The 20,343-nt window shown below is 40.1% G+C and overlaps 1 protein-coding gene across 2 annotated transcripts in view; it reads right to left on the minus strand.

The window, feature by feature from the left end:
• The window catches only part of hdac4 (histone deacetylase 4), a 119,970-nt gene that overhangs the window by 85,545 nt on the left and 14,082 nt on the right, over positions 1 to 20,343 (minus strand). The window lies entirely within an intron of this gene.

Here is a 20,343-nt window from a genome sequence, read left to right on the forward strand (position 1 = left end):
CAGCACAAATCCTCCCTGTGAGTTTGTGAAACCTACTCGCACCTCGCCATCAAACTCCTTTCTCCTAAATCAACTCTCGCCACTCAGCCCATCTCCTTCCTCTTTAAAGTAAAGCACTATAGTATAAGTCTATCAAGGACCCTGAAAAGGGAATCGATTTTAGAGACATCTTGTTCCACTTTTTGCCCCGCCTCGACTCTGTCGGGCTTTAGCAAAAATATGTGATTTCACAGAAGACAAAGATCTACAGCTACAGTAAGATTAAAGTGAATTAAACTTTATAAATGAACCAATGGAATCCTGTAAAAACAGGATGCACACAGGTCTTTTGTGTCTTAGTGTCCTGCTGCATAAATCATTGATTGTTTAGTAAAGTTTCATACATTTTCTGAAACTGGGAACGCAATTAATAGTTAATACTTTTCTTAATTCATGTTCTCACAATGACATTTGTGACACTGATTATATCCATTACTGTACAAAGACTTTATAGGTAAAAGTAAGCAACAACACTACAACATTAGCCTAATTGTCTGAGACTAGTTTCATGCAATTATGGGAACATGAGCATGAAACACACTCAATGACTTTTCAGTACATTCCTGAAAAGAGGACTCACTGCAACACTAGTAAGGAAGGAAGGAAGGAAGGAAGGAAGGAAGGAAGGAAGGAAGGAAGAGGAGCATAAGAAATAAAGCAGTTTGAAGGAGAGAATAATTAAGTGCAACCACAGTGCAGGGGGAAAAAAAGGGGGGGAATCAACAAGGAGGTAGTTCATTTTTAGGGCTGGCTAATGTATACTACCAGAGAGAACTAACACAACACCAAAAAGACAAAACAAAGAGACAAGTTTTAAAACATGAATAAGAACTGGAACATTTTTATACAAAAAGCCTGTGCATTCCCAGTAATTAGGAAGGAATTTCTTACATGTGGCTCTCTCTGACGTCAATCCTGTACCTTCCCAGAGTTTGCTTTCTCTTCCCCGGTGCTGTGAATGTTTAGTGTTAGGCTGCTTTTGGCAAACCTCCTGGACTTGGGTGCTAGAGAGGTTTAGGGGGAAGGGTGGGGTTCCTCTGCTTGTTTGAATAGCAAGCAGAGATGAGCAAGGTAACCCCAGTTCAAGTATTTGGCTCTCCTGTGCTAATGCACTGTTATTGTGTATGTTGGCGATTGCTAAATAAGTATATCTTAACAAACTCAAAAAGTTCAGATATTTCAAGCAGAGTGCAAAAAAATCTGTGGACTTCAAAGACATGAGAACCAATAAATACTGGACTGGTGTGTTCAAACACTCTTATATAAAGTCCATGTGAAGTGTTTGTTTGGCCCCAGCCTGTGAGAAGGTTTCGATTTTTGATTCTGCTTAAAGTCCTCTTTAGGGAAAATTTACAGTCCATTCATCCAACAGTAATTATGTAAATTCATTCTGGACTGCCTGCAATCATAAAATCCTGTTGCTCTGCTTTTAAAAATCAAAAAACACAGCTGATTTAAATTTGGCTGATCTCCACTTGTGGATTTTGTTTTTTTCATTTTTGGTTTTTTTAAATGGAGTTGATATTTATGAGACGTTCACTGTAAGTGACATTCTGAACACTTGCATGTGCAGATCTGCGTTTTCTGCCATGCACAGAGCCCAAACATTAATTTCCATGTCAAACTAACCTGATTCCCTAGCTTCACAAAACACCAATCAACAGTGTAAGAGTCCAAAGTGTCCAAGCTCTAAGTGGACCATTAGGTAAGGCGCATGCAGCCAGGTGCAACAACAGTTCCCCATGAAACCATGCCGTCAGCACAGTTCTAGTGTGACGTCCTGAGGTATTTAAGGGAGAACATTTGGTGATAATGAATTGAACTGCAGCACTTGTTATTGTGCACGAACATACAGCAGTTTGAAAACCCAAGAGCTTTTCTTAGCTTTTCCTCAACAAAATCTTTAATCTCATTCTTTCCATGTTTGCCAGATTAGATTCCCTGATACTTTACCCTATTCCTGAAAACAAAATAAATTGGACTTACTGTGAGGAAATGAAGTTCAAGTATTAGAATAAAAACAGTGAACTTTTTGAAAGCAGCTGACCCAAAGTCTGAATAAATTTGTCCATCAATACCTCATCAGGCAAACTGAATTAACATTTTTACCAAACTAACAAATACTAAAATACTTTAGTTTTGCAAGTTCACAAAATAATTTCAGTTAGTTTTCATTTTTATTACAAATCTTTCTTCACAGCTTGTTTAACTGTAATAGTTTTATTACAGTCCTGGCTTCTTCTAGAGATCACGTGGAGGACATGAAGACATGTATGTGGGACATTGACTCCAATCATCTGGACTCAACATTGAATATCCTTTATCCAGGGAGCTCTATGATACAAAGTCTATTAATGTAGCAGGTTACAATGAGTGATTGTGCAGTTGTGGAGTCTGAACTCCTGCTAACCCTCCACTTAACAAAACACGGCATTAACTGTCAGAAAAACACATCTCATGTGGGCTACCTACTGTTGATACTACAGGTAAGAAAAAGGGCAAATCAGGACAATTTCCCAACCTGATCCTCCTGACATTGTCCAGAATCCACGTGTGGAAACCGCTTAAAAGCAACAAGATTCTCTTGTTGTGCTCGAGTTCTAAACTAGAATATCTGCATCGTGGATCTCTGTGTAATAACCTGATCGGCTTAAGTACGAGTGGATACTGGGACATACATTCTGCTGATGACAGTCCGCTGACAGCATTCATGCAGCACAACATAAATAAGATAAAAGCAATCTTGTAACATTATACACAGCAGCCATCTGCTTTGTGCTGTTTTCTGTTCAACTAAGATAATAGCTGAAATGCAATCAGTTTGTAAACAGAATGGTGTGTGTGTGTGTGTGTGTGTGTGTGTGTGTGTGTGTGTGTGTGTGTGTGTGTGTGTGTGTGTGTGTAGTTTACTCCTGCATTCACCAGCATGTCACACAAAACCAGACTAGGGGATTATCTGTAATAATAGTGACTCACTTGGGTTTTAGAAGAGTTTACTATAGGATTACAGACCAGTCTGATGCTGAGTGAATTGCACTGTCATTACAATTATTAATATTCATACTCGGCTCATACTTACACTGTATGTTTCTTTCATTGAGTGTTCTGATTGCACGAGCACCAAATAACACACTACACTTGAACTTCACGTCTTGATACACAAGTAACTTCATTCTTTTGTATCTAAGATAACACAGATGGGTCATAACTGGCTCATCTTTGGATTGTTCTGCAGCATGTAGAGGGTGTGACTGATCACAGTTGGTTTTAAAAATGTTTAAAGATATAATTTGTCCAGTTTATTTGATAAACTTTTAATAATCAAATTATCAGTTTGATATCTCAATAGCTTATATTAAAGCCACTCGGATTGTTGGGAATTACTGGGAATTTTTAACCAAGTCTATCACTGACAACCAGAATGTCCTTGTATCCATCTTCTTCCTCTACCAAATGTCTATGGGAACAAGCCAACTGTGGAGATACTTACTTTAGGCTTAGTTTATTTGTTTTTCCCCCCCTCTCTCTACGTGCCCGGTGCAGGATTGCTTGAGCTCCTTCACTGAGCCTTGTGTGTGGATTCATAGTTCCCATGCCATCTGATGTCAACAAGCTCCTTCAGCAACACTAATCCACTCCTGAAACTCCCCTAGATCAGTTAGCAATGGAAACAAACTGAAGGAGAGCCAACTTTCACACAAGTGTTGTTTAGAACTCGAGAAATCACCTCATAAAAATGTAAATAACTTGGGACTCATCTCACATTCTATGCTGCCAATCACATTTGTGTATGTAAACAGGAACGAATGAGGTTAAAAGAAAAAACACCAAAATTTAGAGGATGACAATAAATCAAGAAGCAGAAAAGTTAAACTGGTGTAAAAATAGCCAAAATTTATGCCGGTGTTCATCGGTTTAGATCAACTGTGGTGTTCTTTCAAACTCTTCATTCCATGTTTAGTTATGACTCAAATAAAATTCTGTCATAGTCAGATACACATGTTTGTGACCGTTGAGTTAAATACAAGCTATGTACGGTGAACATAACCCAAAAAACGAATTCACGCAAAAGAAAGTAAAGTCGCATTTGCAGAGGGATGATAAATGAACATAATTTTTTAAATAATAAATAGATTTTTTTTCTTTCAAAAAATAGAATAGTCAGTGTATTTATGATGAAGTTCATGCAAAGGTTCACTCAGATTGGTCCACCTGTCAAAGAGGACATGGGGGACACAAAAAAACATAGATACATTTATGATTAAATTCTGAATGAAATTTAAAACATTACTTCAGAAACATAAAATATGCACAGCCTATAAAAGTTGCTTTTCTGAAGTCTAAACTTTATCTTTATGGGCATTGCCATGTTGGTTTTTCTAAGCCAGACAAGGCTATATTTAGACAAGAGGGTAGCGTGCCAAAATATCAGTTAATTCAAGCAAGCTTGGTTAGCAGCATGCAGCACATAGACGGTACGAGTCTACACTCAGAGACAGACGTCTGCTACTTAGTACAAAATAGGAGAGTATTGCTCACCAAACGTAGAACACAGACAGGCTGTTAGTCCAAAATATCGACACATCAAGTCATAATTAATTGTCAGATAATTATAATTGTACTATAAATGCTTGAAAATGGCACAAACAGCATAAACATGTTTGAAAGGGTGTAGATCCGTGGCTAAAACACCACTCAAAGTAGCACCACCTCTAATAATACACACTTTAATTCTTAATAAAAATTTACTGAGATGGAAACTTTGGCTTTTATATAATAAAGGTTCCCAATTCACATTAACCTACTAAATTAGTGAGGCAATTGTACACCACTTTACTCCATGCATTAAGTGCTTTACCTGCTAGCATCCGTGCCTACAGCTAATTTAGAATCACCGTTTAAGCTAGCATGTATATCTCTGGACTGTGGGAGGAAGGACAGGATGACATGCAAACTGCAAACACAACCCTGGCGGTGATCAGAAGGTTCAAACCCAGAATCGTCTTACTGCGACAGTGCAGGGCAACAATGTTAACGGCTGCACCATCCTCCATGTTGGTTTGCAGAAAGTGAAAAATCAGCAAGTAACTTGTTTTTTCTTTTGTCGAGTACGGTTGCAAACTTGTTAATATCCTTGTTTATGGATATTAACAAGGATTAGCCTCAAGTGGACATTTCAGGAACTGCAGTTTTTGGCACATGCAAGGTGGCTTCATTTTTCTGCCCCATAAGTCAGCAGCTGTATAGAATGTGTAATTAATCTAAACTAAACAGACATTTAGGCACATATGAAAACGTATGTGGATCATATTCCTTTACTTTCCTACTTGGAGGAGATTTTCTCTGTTCAGACAACTTAACTAAACAAAAACCTTCAAGGTCAATCTCTTCACTCCATTCCACTAGTAAGCAGTCCATTAGCCAGCTCATCTTTCCCTAAACGCCTGGCATATTTAGAGAGGCAGTGTTCGGAAGGGCTGTGCTGAGATCACAGAACTGTCAACATGGGCCTCTGACAAGGCAGAGCATTGCCATTACTTTCATGTGAAAGGATGGGTTAATTATAAGATTTGGTTTCTAATATGAAGCCTTTCAGAGGAAGTGGAGAGCTTATACCCGGTAATTAGACATAAATCGTTTGACTGAAGCAAATGTGGGGATGTGGGGGAGGGGGTGGGTTGAGTAAGATCATGCTTTGTCTGTGGCAAGGCGGAGAAAATACAATCCCATGGAAACACAAGCTGAGTTTTACACACAGCTTTAAGAACATGTTCATTGTAAGGTGATGCAGTAGGACCTTAAACCTATCTCATGGTCTATTTTGTATACTGACAGAAAACTACACACACAGCCATTTAGGATAGTTTGTTTCCTTTCAATTTCATTAGGTGTTATTGTGCCTTAAACCAAGTAAATATACTCCATGGTATGAAAATGTGCCATCGCTCCAAAGCTGCTTACGAGAGACTTTTCCGGTAGTCCTGTTGTAAGGGGGTCAGCACAGGCGTCATTCTCTTACTAATTTGGTCTAAACTGAAATATCTGCATCTGTCCAGAACTATAAACCTTGACTACTTCCCCTGACTTCTCTTTACATGGCAGCAGATGCTTGCCCCTCCCGAGCCTGGTTTTGGAGAATGTTTCTTCCTGCTAAAAGGGAGTTTTCCTTCCCACTATTGCCAAGAGCTGACTCTAGTCTCATCTAGGCGCTCCAGTTTCTCCCGCTATCAGACATCTTTAATCAATCGTACTGCCAACGTGCGCTTGATAAAAGTGCTGCCTTACCGCTGGATCTGGTCCCAAATTACACAATGTAGTGAATGACTGACTATTCCCTATGTGTCCATGCACAACACCAACTTAACAACTAGTTCACCTCAGTTCACTACAGATTTTATGACAGAAAGAAAACACGCTCACGATGAAATGTTAGAATGTACCAATACCAATGAACAACTGGCTGAATAAAGGTAGAAAGACCTCTCTGGAACACTCTCACTCTAACCACAGTATGACTAAACATGCTACAATTACAGCCTTTGACCGCTTGATTTTGAAGCACCATTTCAATAAGTGTCAGCCGCGATGGACTCATTATTCACATAAAAGGGAAAAATGAAAGGGCCTGTGACTGTGCTTGTCCGGGGCAAAAACACAAGGAGTATGTCCTCAAATACTAATAGACCCACACCGACACACTAACGCACACATACAGTAATGCGTTGCTTACAGTTGGCTCAGTCCCTTCACCAATTTTCCCCCTCTAATTACAATTAAAATTGTCACACTTGTTTTTATGCAGCATAATTACACCAGCACAGAGCTGAGAATGGCTTGCTTATTTGTTGTGGTCGCAACAAAAGGGCCTTCAATAGCGGAGGCCTGTGTCCAGCCTGACCTTTGCCAGCTGAGGTGGAAAGCTGTCTATTTTCTCTGGCCTGAATATTAGTAGATTGCCTCTGATTGTCATCTAGGGGAAAAAAGGTTATTGGTTCAAACCCATTTTAGGAAATGTATTTCCAACGCCGCACAATCCAGGACACCAAATCGTCACATCTAACAACTTTAAGGACGAATGCGTCGTCACATTAGGGCTGTGCGATATGACCAAAATCTCATATCCCGATATAAGACATCCATCGTCCCGATAACGATATAAATCACAAAAATGTAACGATTTCTGTAAATTCGGTGAATCTCGGGCAGCTCGACTTGCGTGAAGTGTTTCCAGCTGGGCGTCGTGTACCTGGGGTTGAGTGTTTTAACCGATGCTTGAAACTATACATTTTTAGACATAAGTTGTAACAGCCGCCATTTTCTTTGTGAGTATTTATTACACGACGTGCTGCGGGGAAAAGCCTGTTCTAACGTTTGAGTCTAAGGTTTATTTTTTAGCACCTGACGGCTCTTTTTTACTTCTCATCCGTAAACACTCTGCATACTCTTTCACGTGATTCGGTTTATTTTGAAAAGTCTCAACAGGATCTTGAGCTTTATTGTGAAAGGTTTGTGGAAACTTAACCAGCGGACACGCGCTGGTTTTACCAGCGTTGTTGCTAACGACAACGTATAAAAACAGGCGCTTGTCCGTCTGTAGTGTGGTTTTAATAAATATAAGAGAAAGAGAGAACTTTAAGAAATTAATATAGCCACTACAGTGACCATCAAAACGGTGAAAAAATATTGCCGTAAACAGTTTATTTTGCGACACCACGAAACAAACGATAGCGTAAAATGAAACGATAGACGTTTTTATATCATCATCAGATATATATCGTTATATCGAACAGCCCTACGTCACATGATAAAGAAATAATAAGTAAATAACCTTTTTTTTAAAGCTTGTACTTCAGTAACTCCTCATTAATCAGGAACTATGGATTAAAGTACTGTAGTGTACTGTAATACTGAAAAAAATGTAAGAGAAGAACTTCAGATCCTGAGTGTGTGAGGACAGAAGAATCAGCTTTATTTCAATTTTGAGGGATAAAATTTATATTTGAATTTGATGGTTCTGTTCTCTTTGTGATTACAGGAGCTGCCCTCAGATTCAGACCTCAGCACCACCCAGTGACAGCAGACAGATCATCCAACATGTTCACATGTTAACTGCAAAATGAACTGATGAAAACAGTACAAAGGTTAAAGTACCACACGTGCTGTAGTGAAAGCTGCAGCTGTTTTATTGATAAAGTTAAAGACAAAAAAACAAAAGGATTAATCACTCATGTAACTGTGTCACTATACATCAGCATTACCAGGACCTCAGTTTGGTGTTTCACAAAGCTGCTGATCTCAGACCTGCACAGTTTCCGTTTTAAACACTTGATGTACTCAGCTGCATGAAGAGCATATGAGATTTTCTCTGACACAATTAAATAAAACCTGATGAAGGTCAAAGGTCGTGACTTGTATGTTTAACTACAAACTTGTGATCTGGAGTTCTTTCACAGTTTTTTGCCGATAGTGTTACTTACCATAAAGTGATGCAGAGTTATTCATACCAGAGTAACCTGAGAGGATCATATATTTTTAAATATATAACTTTCTACAGGACTAAATATAATATCTTTATGTAAAAGCCTGGAACCTCTAGGGAGTATCACAGTATTTATAACATTACACAAACCAAAGGTCTCCATCACAGTGTTCATGGAATGCTAGGTTTATCCATCTGCTGGGGCGGGCCTACAGAGGAGTGCTGAAGATTTCCCTGAGAGGGAGCTGCTGGTGAAGATCATGAGTCCTGCTTAATCAATGCCATGAGCTTCAGTGTTCCTGTTGTTTCTTAAATGATGCCTCTTTCAGTGGGTCAACAGAACTTCTGGCACAGGACAGCTGTGATGAAAGAAAGGGAAGAAGTTTCTCCAAACCTCTGGACCCAGGAAACCCAGCTTAGTCCTCATGGTCTCCCTCACTAGTTTCTCTCCAGGGTGAATGTAGCTGTTGATATAATATGGACTCTATTATCAAATGAAAAGAACAAATCAGACTACACTACTGAAACGTTCTGCTGGTGTTTTTAAAGTTTCCATGTTACCAGGATGTAGAGGGCTCTGAAGATTTAAACAGTTTTAGATCCATTACACTCACAGTCTTGTGTTAAAATCTCAAAAGGACAGCATTATATTTTCGATATTAACAGTAACTCTGGGCCTCTGTAGAGTGTGCAGATGATCTCATCGCTGTCTAAAAATGGATTTTAAAAAAACACAAGAAGTGCTGAATCCTTCAATAACACAGACTATTAGAGTAACAGGTGTGTAGCATCGCTAACTAGCTAGCAACAAGCCTCCAACACAGTGCATATGCTAGCGGCTAATCTAGCGAACGAATTAACAACAGAGCGATTTTAGAACTATGAGATGATAAACTGTGTTTCTTTGTTTTATAACAGTGACATGGTTGTATTTACCTTAATTAAACGAGTCGTCAGTCGCGGTAAACCAGCAAAAAACTCGAGCCGCCGGGCGACGTAAAAAGTGTAGAGGGGCGTGTTTGCGGTCGCGTCCAGCGGGTGTGTGGGCGGGAGCGTTACACAGTCACTCCACCTCAAATCACTACTGCGCAGACTCTGGCTCCAAATTTGCAAGATGGCAGCCTCCACAAGCGGGATATTTTGGCTTCATTTTTGCACAATGGGAGGAGGCGGTGTCGCGTCGTCCATCTTTTATACAGTCATTGCTCTAACCACAGTATGACTAAACATGCTACAATTACAGCCTTTGACCGCTTGATTTTGAAGCACCATTTCAATAAGTGTCAGCCGCGATGGACTCATTATTCACATAAAAGGGAAAAATGAAAGGGCCTGTGACTGTGCTTGTCCGGGGCAAAAACACAAGGAGTATGTCCTCAAATACTAATAGACCCACACCGACACACTAACGCACACATACAGTAATGCGTTGCTTACAGTTGGCTCAGTCCCTTCACCAATTTTCCCCCTCTAATTACAATTAAAATTGTCACACTTGTTTTTATGCAGCATAATTACACCAGCACAGAGCTGAGAATGGCTTGCTTATTTGTTGTGGTCGCAACAAAAGGGCCTTCAATAGCGGAGGCCTGTGTCCAGCCTGACCTTTGCCAGCTGAGGTGGAAAGCTGTCTATTTTCTCTGGCCTGAATATTAGTAGATTGCCTCTGATTGTCATCTAGGGGAAAAAAGGTTATTGGTTCAAACCCATTTTAGGAAATGTATTTCCAACGCCGCACAATCCAGGACACCAAATCGTCACATCTAACAACTTTAAGGACGAATGCGTCGTCACATTAGGGCTGTGCGATATGACCAAAATCTCATATCCCGATATAAGACATCCATCGTCCCGATAACGATATAAATCACAAAAATGTAACGATTTCTGTAAATTCGGTGAATCTCGGGCAGCTCGACTTGCGTGAAGTGTTTCCAGCTGGGCGTCGTGTACCTGGGGTTGAGTGTTTTAACCGATGCTTGAAACTATACATTTTTAGACATAAGTTGTAACAGCCGCCATTTTCTTTGTGAGTATTTATTACACGACGTGCTGCGGGGAAAAGCCTGTTCTAACGTTTGAGTCTAAGGTTTATTTTTTAGCACCTGACGGCTCTTTTTTACTTCTCATCCGTAAACACTCTGCATACTCTTTCACGTGATTCGGTTTATTTTGAAAAGTCTCAACAGGATCTTGAGCTTTATTGTGAAAGGTTTGTGGAAACTTAACCAGCGGACACGCGCTGGTTTTACCAGCGTTGTTGCTAACGACAACGTATAAAAACAGGCGCTTGTCCGTCTGTAGTGTGGTTTTAATAAATATAAGAGAAAGAGAGAACTTTAAGAAATTAATATAGCCACTACAGTGACCATCAAAACGGTGAAAAAATATTGCCGTAAACAGTTTATTTTGCGACACCACGAAACAAACGATAGCGTAAAATGAAACGATAGACGTTTTTATATCATCATCAGATATATATCGTTATATCGAACAGCCCTACGTCACATGATAAAGAAATTTTCACAGAAAGTTTGCAGTCATGTGAAAAAGTAAGTACAGCCTTACATCTTCTAATTAAGAGTGTGAGCAGCAGCCTGGTGCTGCTAATAAATCACTTTATTAACTGGTTATTACCACGTATGATCAACTCTGCAAAAGCAGAAAATCAGCAGGTTAAAATTCATGACAATACGATGTTTAAAAAAAAAAAAAAAAAGACTGAACATATAGCTTGTTTGCAATTGTTGCAATGAGAAAGATTCTTCTGTCTAATTAAAGACGACAGCATCACAGCTTAGTTTTGCAAGGTTGCATCAGATCAAACCAGAAGACTTCTAGAACTATGTCGTTTTAACAGACGAGACCAAAGTGTTGATGTTTTCCATCGTGCACGGCACCACGTCTAATGAAAAAACCCAAACAGCACAAAGGTTTCATACCAACCACCAAACTATTCAAATACATAAATCAGCTCAGGACCAAAAATATTTTATCAGGAAGCTCTAGAAGATTTCCAAATGACCACAAGTTTCTAGGAGCAAATGTACGTTTTTAAAGTCTTTTAAAGTCTATCTGGCCCTGACCTTTATTTGGATATTTAAACAAATATAAACATATCTACAACAACAAACAACAACAACAACACATGAAAGACAGAAAATGGTTAAGAATCTATGATTCACCGTGTGCAAATATTTGTAGCCATCTGTCTTACCTGCAGCACATTAAGTGACACTTCGCCGGCAACTAAGGCTGAGTAATGATGTCATTCAGGCACTGTAATCTAGGGCTGCTTTTAGATTGCTGCCAACATTATTACAGGGCTTCACCTCACTGAGTAATGCAACAGGCTGCCTTGATCCGCCTATAAAGACATAACACCAAGCTCATAACATCATCGGGGTGAGACCAGAGCAACACTGCACTTGGACCTTAAAGCGGTATTCAAAGGTGCTGGCAGTGCAATTAAATCAATTCTATGATGGAAAACTACCACCGCGAAGACGGCAGTGGGACTGGGCTCTGATGTGGCTTGTTTATGTTTTGGTATGAGCCTACTGTGTGTTTCTGGTGTGAACAAAAAGGAATAAGAGCTCCATTAGATCTGTGCTCCCAACAAAATGTCCTTTGTTCTCTAAATAAAATACAGTTGTGGGAGAGGAAAACACTGGGGAGGGTGGATAACTGGTGTCTAGTAATAGGGCCTATAAATAGATCAAAAGCATACTTCCCTGTTTTTTTGTTTTGTTTTTTAGCCCTGCCACTAATAATCCTCAAGGCACCCTGCAGTAACATAAACTTGTGATTACTTCATTAGAGCGAATTTAGATGAATATGGTTAGCCTAATGATAAAGGAGGAATTACTTTTCATATTAGGTTCAAATGTCTTACATGTCAAATATTTCAATCTTGACAGGATGAGCTGCTCTGCACAGCTCTCGATAGATCTGCCTTGGACCATGCTCAACAAAGGAAATGCCTAAAGGTTGATTCTGTTCATCTGAACGCCGCGTTTTCAGTGGGAGAAACATTATGTCACTCATCCAAGTGACATCTCCAATGAACACCAATGATCTCCAATGGTTCAAAAATAAAATATTTTAGAAGAAGGACAAGTCACAGCATCAGAACCCAGAAATACCCTCTTAAAATCCTTAAAACACCTGCATATTTAACTTTCCAACACCCACAGCAGTCTTCACTGTCCAAGTGTTAGTTTCTGTGTTAACCAACTGTTCAGTCCCACCAAAAAGATCCTCTGAGTGTGCATCTTTGTCAGGTCAAATAAACATTCCCACGGAAGAAGCGGTGTTTGTATGTGTTACATGTTGTGTCAGCATCTTCCTCTTCATTGAAATGCTTGTTGAGTGGCTTGTCATTGCACGGATGCTCATTAATTGAGTTTTAGCTCCCGTTGCAATCGTGTGAGAATGACAGAGAGCCTGATAGACGCAGACACAAAGACAAAATCATCGTCGGCCTGACAAAGAGGAGATAGTTTAGCATGAGCTCAACAATCAGTGACATTTCACTGAACTACAGCAGAGGAGCAAGAGAAAAGTCCTTATATTCGATATATGCGTACACAGACACACTCACAGCAAATACACCTTTCATAAACTACAATCTTTCTCATAGTTGGAGTTAACTCCAGTTAACAAGCTTCCAAACTCACGGGTCACAGCGAGTCATATTTCTTACCCAACTAGTGCATTTATACCAGCTCATTTATCTAGCCAACACCAAGTCTAAGCAGACTCTTGCTGCTTCATTCATCTAATAGGCTGCTGCCTCTGAAAGCTGGAGAAATGAGCGTGCTACGCTGTGGTAATGGATGTAAGAGAAATCTGGTAAATTACGAAGTGGGAGGACGACAAACCTCATTTACATGCAATTTGACTGATGACGAGTGTGGCTGAACTCGGTGATCTCGCATAGATTAATTCAGGAAGTTTCCTTGTTCCCCAGAGTAAAGGCTTCATGTAGCCTCTGGTGATATGGGTATGCTAGATAATGCAGAGTTTTACGATCTTATGAGTTTATGATAATATATTTGGATGAAAAGTGGGCTGTGGCTAGTCCGAGACACCAAGGCTTCCTGTCTTAACCTATGTAAAAGAAAAAGAAAATCCCACTTCTATCACATTAGGAAGCCAGTTGTTGCTTCTCAAAGACTTGGCTAAAGTTTTCAAAGATCGCCTGTTGGGATATATTTCATAAGAGCAATATTTTGCGTTATTTGTCATTTCTGCTGTTTGGTCAAGAAATCCTGAACAAGATATTGCTGCTCTTGACGAGGTTCTGCTTTTAAAAGTAGGACTTCATCAAATAAATCAATAAAAAAAATCAGCCAATCCATTGTTCTTTCTGAATTATCATTATCAACTCAACCTAGAGCACTAAAACACAACCAGACAGCACCCAAGAGTTTAGTTTCTATTCCAAATTATAGCCAGATTAACCACAGCCAATATAATTTCATTTCATATAGTGAAATCAGTGGCAGTAGACCAAAGATGAGAAGAGAAGACAGCTTAATATCATTAGTATAATACATTTTAAAGTGCTGTTATAGCATATGAAATCAAGCAGTGACACACCAGTCTAATGTCAAAGTGGTTTCCTCCCGTTTTTCCCCTCAGCTCGCCAATGATCGGACTAAGGTCGCGTTTTCATCTTTATCTGACTCTTTAAAAGTTCACAGGTCACTCTGTGCGAACGTAGCCTTAATGTTCACTCAGTTCACTCTGTGCGGCTAAATATACCTGAAAACATAAACTTGACATTTTGCATATCAACCACCCACTCATGTATCACTCCACATCCAAAATAGCAAGTGTGTTTATCCAAAACACAGATAATGCAGCAGCACTACTGTGGCTTTGTGCGCTGCAGCCAACAAGCAGCTTGATGCTAACAAAAATATCACACAAATCGAGGATCTTTCCATTCCACAAAGATCTGTTTTTTATATTACATTAAAAGATGGAACACACACACACACACACACACACGAATGGCAATGGAAACAAGATATCTAAATATAGCTTTGCTTTTAATTTGACCAGCAACATCATTGCAATGTCATACGGAAGAAATTTTATGAAAAGCAATCTTACCTGCTATTTATTTAAGACATACTTAATAAGAAGCCAGTATGTCTCAAAAAAAGGCTTCAGATTGCACACATTCACACATGCAAGCTGCCAAGTGCAACCACAGGAGTCGACTCTTGGCAGCTGAGCAGGTCCATTGGAGCAGTAGGAGTTCAAAAGGCTTGGTGAGCACACGGTTCAGAAGGAGGAACATAATACACTCACTTAAACAACCCTGATTTCCCCAGATAAATCTGAGTTATAAAGCCAGAAACCTCCACGTCTGAAATCGTCTTCCTCTACCTCAACAAAGTCACTTGTGCCATATTAGGAATCATCTCTTGCTGCAGACTGAATTTCATCAGTTAACTGGAGAACTGGTTGAGTAGTGCTGCTTAAAAAATGTCAAGTCCCTCTTGGAATGGGTTGGTTTGTAGTACTGTTCAGTAAAAGCAACAGGCAGGAAGGTTTAGGGCCAGTTTGTTTCCATTATGACCTTCTGAGCAGGCTAGAAGCACCAAGACCCCACTCAAAGTAGAGCCGTCACATGGCAGAATCGTGGCACAACGCCCTACTGCTGCTGGCTGGTGCTGATAGAGACATTATCTTCTCACAGAGGAAAGGAATGAGAGAGAAGGAGGTTTCTGTGAATTAATCATGAATAAGATGCCGTGAAATGATGTCAGCTAGCAAAACTCTGAAGATTAGGCTGCTACTTTAAATGATGTTAACCAGGATCAGATTGTTTGGGGAGTATCACAATGAGAAGACAAGAACAGTCAAAAGTTCCACAAACACAGAGGAAAAAAAAATAATTTAAAGGGCATGTGCTACACTCATTTCCAGTTCCATAGTTTTGGTATTCTTCATGCAGGATTCACATTCCAAAAATCATTATTAGTCATATCCTGAATCTCTAAATATACCTCCTTCTCTTCCCTTTAACCCCACCTTCATCTGATTGGCTGTTTCTCACAAACAAAACATTTGAAGCGATCATTTTATACCTCAGCTCTCAATTTCTGGTGACAAACATCCACATTTAAACTTTGTGAAAGAAGTCGATGAGTGATGTTTTGATGGCAATATGCTGTTTTCTGTCAATAAGCGCTGCTGTTAGCCTCAGTTAGCTGCTGTTAGTCCCCATTAGCTGCTGTTAGCCAGCGTTAATAAAACTGTCTTTAAAGTGAACGTAACATTGTTGGGCTCTGATGCTAAGCGAATAAACTCTCATATGATGTGAGGATGTAATCAAACTGTGGGAGCTAAAGTGTGATTTTTAGGATACCTGAGCATAATACTAGCTGGCACAGTTAGCTTATAACCTGTTGTTGCCCTTTAGCCATTGAGTTCTCTTCTCCTCCACCTTTGGTGTTCCATGTATGTGGTCAGTTTTAGCTACATACGAGAAACACAACTATTTGCATTAATCTCTGTCCCAGCCACTGCATTTAAATATGGTGGGGCAACATGATAGCTTCCACAAACTACAAACCCAGCTCCTATGTATTTTTAAGAGATTAATTACAAGCTCATGAGAATGCATCAGTTTGCTGGAAAATGTAACTACACACTATAATTAAGAATACAAACCTTTTTATGTATTTAATAACCTCAAAAATTACTGACAGACTGACTTTAAGCAACTGATAAAGCAGTGCAAGCATTTAGAGTCTGACAGCCGAGCTTTTAGCTCCCTGAGATTGCTCGTACATATCTTGACCATGTTTGATATGCATAACTGTAATAGAGTATATTTCTGAAAAAAAAAAAATCATAATTGATCCACTAAAAATAAAATAAAAGCTCCATTAGATAAACCAAGATTATTACAAACAAGTTTACAAAAGTACGAGAGTATCAGCGACAGTCTCTAAATATCGGTTTAGTATTAAAATAAACATTTCAATCTAAAAATAAACCTTCCTCTGCTAAATGAATTAGTCATTTCTAAAAGTTTATTCATCATCCATGACATTAATCAGCAAAGCAAATAGAAACCTTGTTAAATGTCAGTTTTATCAGACCTGCATTAAAACCTTAAGAGGCAGAGTTGAGATAAGAGTGTTTAGACTGTGGTCTGAGTGGACGACTGCTTATCAGTTAATCTTAATCTATGGAACTGAGTCGGTGCAAAACCACCCAACTGTTTCTGAAACACGCAGTTTCTATTTTTAAAGCAACTTTCCTGCAAGGCAAGACCTGCTTTTTCAAACCACCAAATTGGTACCACAAGTACAAATCTGCAGGGGAATGCCAATCATAGCGAGCGCAGCGGCTCCGTGGGATATTTCATGCATTTTTAGCACGCCGTGGCACACAGAGTTAGAGGGACTCAGGGCTTATCCTCGGATTAATGCCTGGAAAAGTTCATTCTGCCCTGAGAGATCCAGGGTGCACAGAGTCCTTCCTAAAAGGGATTGTGTAACTGCTGGAACTTTTGATTTTGTTTTGTTCATAGAAGCAGGAGGATTACATCCTCAGAGACCCACCTGACCTGCCTCCCTCTTCTCGGCTGTCCCCTGCTGAACTCAGCGGACTTCATCCCACAGCCAGATGGGAAATACAGCAGTACACGGATATTCTTTTCAGAGCTTTCTGCTGGGCAGAGGTCTTAAAGACAATGGGGCCCTCTTGCATTTCACTTCTAGATGTGAAGCCTTACGCGTTAATCTTAGAGGTCAATCATTTTCTTCATTTCACTACTTATGCCAGACCGGACATCTGGGCAAAACCCTATAACTACATACAAGGTCAGCTCATGCTGTCATTTCATTTCTTTTCCCCACAAAGCAACGTCACATGCAGCAAGTATTAAGTTTCAGGACAGCCTCGTTTACTAGCACGGCTGCTGAAAGATTAAATAAGAAAAGAAAAAAAAATCAACACAAAAGGCCGGGTATGAGAGGACGTTAAAAATCCATTACCACATTGTCACTGCTACCAAAAACAGCCCTAAAAATAATCTAATTATGAAATGATCTTTAATTACGTGAAAGAACACTATGCATAACAAAAAACACAAAACCGCAATTCAGTACCGAGCTTCTTGTTCCAGCAGCGGCAGCAGCAAAGCTCTGAATGCTTAATAAATTCTTCTGAAGGCTGCACCGCACACTTGTTTCATCTGACAATGAGACTACTTGAATGGAATAGTCTGGAAAACTGTAGAGGGGAAGACAATCATGAAGCAGTAATCTTATTTCTCCACAGCAGCTCCCATTGTTCTCCTAAAAATGCTTCTGTTTAGTCCGGTTCAGCTCTCATTCCAATCCATCACTCCATTGAGAAATATTCTGCAGAGCCAAGGATAAATTAGAACAATAACCGCGCTGCGCGATTTGAATGCAGCAATCAGGCTCGGATAGGAGAGAGTACCGTTGTGCTCCTCCAGCTCTTACTAGATAGCAGCAGCTGCTCTGTGCACGGCTGCAATCAAGCCCAGATGAATTGAACCACCTCGCTCGTGTTCGACTTCCCTGATAACTTCCTCTGATTAAGCTCCTGCTTAATTCACTCTGCCTCTCGACTCGGTCGACTTCAGTCATCTTTAGACAACTTTCAAAACGTTCAGACTTAAACCATCAATTAACACCCGAGCCTTCTCCGATACCGCGACACCGGCCTCTGTAAATGAGGAATCATCGGCGTGGACCGGCAGGTGTTAAGCTCCCTTTTTGAAGATTATGCTTCACTTGCAGTGGCCTGGCCCAGGCTAGCCACTCTCTTCTAATCCACCACTGCAAGCTTTTGATAGCTCCCACTGAGAGTCTTTATTACAATTTCTGATTAAAACCTGGAGCCAGAGAGAAAACGAGACAGACTGAGAAATTAGAGTGACAGAAGAGAAGGAAGGGCAAATGAAAGAATTAAAAATTACTCCTATTTCAAATGCAGGAGCGTAAACTGCAGAGCTGCTGCCTTTGATTACCTTTAAATCTAATACTTGGGCTTAAATTTTGTTAGAGGAATGAGCTGACCCCAAAGGCCTAAACACGTATCTCATATTCTGACAGGAAACAGACCCTCCAGGAAAGACTACAGAATGAAACCCTGCATTTTTAGTTTAAAACTGCGACATTAGCACCACTACTGAAATGCTAGAACCAGACAAAATTGATGAGAGCTAAGGAAAAAAAAATCATTAAGATCATGAAGAACGCACTGCCTTGATCAGTAGAGAAAACAAAACAAAACAGTCTTATCTGCACTTATTGTGCCGTCCTTCCTCCCTGATACTGAATAATCTCTGGGATAAAATCTACACATGGCTGTGGTCATCCCAAAAACATGAATAATTCACAGCCATCTGCCATAAACCAACAGTCTAAATTAAAAAAAGACTGAGGAGGTGCGATTCCTTTATTGTGATCACTTCTTTTATTTTGTGTGTATTTGTGTGTCTCACAGAAAGGAAGTGTGGGTCTGCTTTTGATTCACTTTATTACGTCGTCACAGGAAGCGAGACAGACTCACGTTCACACCTACAGATTTAATTAATTAGCAATTTAGAATTCGCAGTTAACCCAACCCATGCACATCTTTGCACTGTGGGAGAAAGCCAGAGTAGCAGGAGCGAGCCCACGTAAACACGTCTCTACCTTCTCGACAATTTAAGCCAATGTCTGCAGTAAATCAGAAATGAAATTTTAGATGTAAAATGTTATTATGTACAGGTGACTGTTGTATGAGGTTAGTGGAAGTCTCCAAAATGATCACGTGTGTAATTATCAGTAAGGCTGCTGGTTCTCAAATTTGGGGCTGAGTGATTATTTTACTCACAACTAAGCCTAAGACAACAGCACTAACCTCACCTTTAACGATGTGAATGGTCTGTTAAACAGCGCTGCGATCATTTTATCTCCCCCAACTGGTTAAAGGCTCTTAAAGCCTCACTGCTGATTAGCACTGAAGCTCCACACCATAAAAAGCAATCTTCAGAGCTCCAACTATCAGTTACTTTAAAGCAAGTGGTTGTCATGTTGAAAGTGATACGTTAGTCAAGAATGTCATCACACCTACTACGTTAAAGTGACTAAGGTGCTTTTGCGGACATGAAGCAGACACGTTAAGATGCCGCCAGCATTTCATGGTTTCAAGGCAAGAAAAAATTCAGCGGGGAGTTTTCTTGGTCTCACTTTGTCAAAGTTTGTGGCTGCTTTGTTTACACATTCTGTCCAGACTGCAAACATAAAGCATAAGTACTAAACAGCAGCATCCATATCATCACAGAAGAGGAGGCTGGGGCCAGTCCAAGAGGCAAAAACAAGACTGAGACTACACAATACACTCTGACCCAAGTGCATACAACATCCAGGATTTTTTCTGGTTAGACTCTAGAGGTCTCAAAGCTTTTTTAACCAGCTATACAAGGCCTCCAGCACCAGACGGCCCCTCTCTCTGTTTGTGTTCCAGGCCGGCGAGTCGCTATGCATGACGATTTATTGACGCAAGATCCCCCTCAGCCAGGACTGCCACCGATTACTGCTGCTGGAGAGAGGAGACGAGGGCAGGGAGAGGGGGGTAGACAGAAGGGGAAGGTCTTGCAGGGATAAGAGAGTTTTTCTGTGTGTGTTCTAGCTCTGCCTCCAAGGCCATAAACCCAGTTCCAAAATGCCAAGTAGCATGTCAACATGCCAGCCTTTGCCACCCAAGTTTAAGTCAGACAAAAGGCTCTTTAGTCCTCTAAGTGGTGGTCTAAAAAAATAGGAAATGATTATCTGTCA

This window comes from Perissodus microlepis, chromosome 16, assembly GCF_051167445.1.
Source record: "Perissodus microlepis isolate ML-2025 ecotype Zambia chromosome 16, ASM5116744v1, whole genome shotgun sequence".
Classification (NCBI taxonomy): domain Eukaryota; kingdom Metazoa; phylum Chordata; class Actinopteri; order Cichliformes; family Cichlidae; genus Perissodus; species Perissodus microlepis.